Source organism: Branchiostoma floridae, chromosome 12, assembly GCF_000003815.2.
Source record: "Branchiostoma floridae strain S238N-H82 chromosome 12, Bfl_VNyyK, whole genome shotgun sequence".
Classification (NCBI taxonomy): Eukaryota; Metazoa; Chordata; class Leptocardii; order Amphioxiformes; family Branchiostomatidae; genus Branchiostoma; species Branchiostoma floridae.
The window spans coordinates 22,335,910-22,339,851 of NC_049990.1; the positions used below are offsets into that span (position 1 = coordinate 22,335,910).

At 40.1% G+C, this 3,942-nt stretch overlaps 1 protein-coding gene across 3 annotated transcripts in view; it reads left to right on the forward strand.

Moving 5' to 3' along the window:
- LOC118428100 (hyaluronan synthase 2-like) overlaps positions 1-3,942 on the forward strand; it is a 15,973-nt gene that overhangs the window by 6,392 nt on the left and 5,639 nt on the right. Inside the window, exon 1 of one of the 3 annotated variants that reach the window (XM_035838072.1) lies at positions 866-1,110. The exons of the other annotated variants lie outside the window; for them this stretch is intronic. The gene's annotated coding sequence lies outside the window, so the exon portion shown is untranslated. Of the gene's footprint in view, positions 1-865; positions 1,111-3,942 lie in introns of those variants that run through there. 3 annotated transcript variants of the gene reach the window in all.

The following is a 3,942-nucleotide window of genomic DNA, read 5'->3' on the forward strand; positions in this document are numbered from 1 at the left end:
TAGGCTGATGGCAGCTTTTTGTACATCCATATAAAGATGAATATCAAATAAGTTTATGCCCCTTTACCCCAAAAGATAAGATGTTTTAAAAGGATATTTCACAGATGACAAGGACAAGACACATAAGACGGATGTTTTGGCCTATCGGCATGGGGATGTGCATAACATATCAAAACATATACGTCATCATCCCTTACGGTTATAGACACGTAATGAAAGCATGTACCCATCTATCCTTTATCTGATGTTATGGCTACAATAATGATCTATCTGAACTTGTTATGTCAGTGTCAACTTACAAATCCCCAACAAGCTATCATATGATGTATGTACTCTTTGTTCTTTGAAGTTCTACCCACTTTTTGACTCGTCAATAGACCATCAACACTAGTCGATAGACCCTCTCCAAACGTGTATACATGACCTGTCACAGACTAACACCCAAAACGACTCCACACAGCCCCTCTTGTGGACTCTAAGTAGCCCGTACTCTCAGCCACAGGCCTGAGCGAGAGGTCCACCTTTGTCCTGACCTCTACAAAAGTGACGATTCATCAATCAACACCAAACATACCGTTTACTCAGGGGGGAATGGCAAATGTACACCTTTCTCTCTCGGGGACCATGCGTGAGACACTGATCCGATAGGGGTGGTCTTTCCTTTTCAAGTCAAATTAGGCATCTTATTTACAACTTAACCAAAGCCTTAGTTTAACAATCTTTGATCCTTTAGCAACTTTTGATCCTTTAAGATCTGTCACTGTTGCTAATAGTGGAGAAACAAAGCGTTGGTACTTTGAGGACAGTCCCGTAATTGTCAAACGGGCTGTCCCCACAAGAGTAAATACACTGCCCGGCATGCCATTTGCGGAGGTTGGCTCTCGTGATCAAGGGTCTGCATCACTTTCTGACAGTCAAGACATTCGTACACCTTAGAAAATGTCTTGAAGATAATTTTCTCTCTCTTAAAGTTGAGAACTGCGCTGGTAGTATGTTATAGCTCTCTTCACTGGGAATGTGGACTAGTATACGATGTTTGCGTAGTTCTGAAGGACCGGCCGAGACAGGTGTTTTTGTACTACTAACCGTGGTTTGGCTACCGGACCGTCTGTAAGTGTTCTGTATATTATCATTACACTTCACATATGCTTATGTGTACGCTAGTGTTAATCGTATTTAAAGGTGGCACACGGACAGGTGTTATACGGACAGGTTAGCAATGTTTTCTGGAAGAATTTGGAACTATGCGTTTATACTGTATGTTTGTGTTTCACTTTCGTAGCAAAATGATAGAAATTACATGGAGTTCCATGGACCAAAAAGAATGAGGGATGACTTTTCAGGTTTTTATTTCCATCAAAAAACTTAAGTCAAGAATCATTGTTATGTGTAGGAATTTTTGTAAAGTTTGCGTTTCCATACCTGATCTACAACTGCCGAACGTTGTGGACGGAAAAGTCGGAAACTTGAAACGGAGAGCAGCGCGGCTTTTTAGGTCAGATTGTTCGATTTTTCGATTTCCCTTTACTCGTAGCTGACCGCAAGGTTTCATTGATAAAACGTTGACCCTCGAACAGGGACGACTGGCTCTGTAGTAAAAACCCTCGTGGCGTAAAAGAAAAGCCTCACTTTACAGTGATGTAGATAATCACAGAAGATACGTTTTCAGTTTCTATTAGCATAGAATAGAAACCTGAAAAGATGGTTTATTGCTTGAGATAAACTGAGTTGTGTACGTTTGGTACGTTTTGTACTCTTATGATTATGATTTTGTCTAGATTCTAAGTTGCTCAATGTCAAAAGACCAATGGTCACCACTAAGGCTAACGTCACATTTCCAAGCAAGGGGTCCGGACAGGCTGTTTGTGGACTGAACGAAAAATAGAAATGTATACGTAAGAATATACACAAATAATGACCACGACTATTCTCTTTTTGTGTTGTGTAGTTTGGTTTCTTTTCATGTCATACCTTTCGTTCCCGAAATCTGCCTGGCCGGATCCCGGTTTGGAAATGTGACGTACATGTAGGTATAGCAGGACATGAATACCACTCTTAGGTTGCGGGTATGTATGATAAGAACTGGCCACTGGACATCATCAGAATCATCAGAATCATCATAATTGAGAAAACAGTGAGAGTGAGGACTAACTGCTCTATTACTAGAAAGTTTTTGATACAATCACACTGAAAAGAATCCTTGCCTTCTCCGTAAAGTGTGGTGTGTTTTTTTTAACGTACTCCATGTGTGGCTCTCTCCAAACACTGGACATCCACTTAACATCATATCAAAGGTGATATTGTACATTGTACAACGGTTTTAGCTAAAGAAAAAAGTGGCTGATTTTCTGAATCCAGATTCAGATAAATGGATGTCTTGACGAAAGGCACCTGCTGCCCAATTAGGCTTTCTCTCTAAAGAGTACCTCATAATGCACGCAAACTAATTAGTCATGGATCAACACTGGTCAGTGCACAGGCTGGACATTGGGATGAATGCTGCCATAGAGACGCGTTAACAACGCGTTTGTAACTCATTTACGCATTTCTCAAAATACAAGCTTATGTTAACGCTGAATGGCGAGGTGTACCTTCCTTGTGTGCTCATTTTTGGTTACGTCGGTAACTATGGTGCCGGCACACTACAAAAATATCAGTCTCTTCCTAAGTGACGCGTAGTTATGTGTTTATGTGTACAATCTAACCACGGAAGAAAAGCAACTAACACTGTGTGTGGATAAGAACTAAATACATAACGCTAGTTCACCTTTATTTGTGGGATAACCTCTATCCGTTGTTTTCAAAAACACGGTTTTAAGGGAGCGACCGACGGTGGTTTTAATCTGCAATTTTTTTAAATACATGTATTGCAATTTAGAGCCACAGTCCGTCGAATTATTATCCATTTATACTCTGTTTTTATTTAACAACGGATATAGGTTACCCCACGGATAAAAGTGAAGTAGTGTTATATCTTTTTAATGAAAAGACTCTTTTTACACAAACCACGCTTCGGTGACCTTCCTCGGGCCAATTCCGACTGGTCTACATCATAATTCAGCTACGTACATACCCGATGAAACTACTCCCCGAGGAATTCTGCTTTTTTACCGTCGGGATTCTGCGGAAATGTCTGTCTTATCTCATAACGCACTGGTTATCTTTGCCTACTTTGCTATCCATTGATGACGCTGTATTTCTTCATTAATTTGTGATAACATTTGACAGTAAATCAGAGACTCAATAAATTCTTGCAAACTCAATGCAGTGAAGATGTCTATAGGAAAATTGAATGAAAAAGTGGCGGCAAGAAAGATCACGCGCCAGAGAGAAAAGAAAATCCAAAATAATTTGTCTATAAAAATTAGTTTGCCCTGAAAGTATCACATGTAATCAAGAATTCAATTCTTATTGAATTTCTTCTGCCAATGGTCGGTCACATTTTTATATCGTGCGCCAAACGTGGGGATTCTTGGAATAGCCTCTTACGTGTCCAACTAACCACAACTGCCCAGTCATATGAAGCCTGTCGAAGTTCATTTTCTTTGGTTGGTTCTGTGGCCTGCTTAAAAATTCTACCACGTTGAAATCGTACGACGGCCTACAACTTATGTAACCCCTCCTTTTACACAGACTTCCTTGTTGTAATAAGGCCCACTTTACACTAGACGGCGATCGCGCTGCGCTCTGACTACGACTTGAAATGGATGTGTGTAGCCTTTGATTTTATACCGGGTACATTCATGTATATGATACAAAATGTTAAAGTATGTCTGTAAAGAAAACAAAGCATACAGAGCGTAAAAGAGATTCTTTTTTCTATACAGTTCGCTGAGTCATACAAAATGTTTAAGTTTGACTGAACAATGGACAAAACACGAAAAGCGTAAAAAGACTCGGGTTTTGTCTATACAATACGTTGACCGATCTGTCAAATTTGCG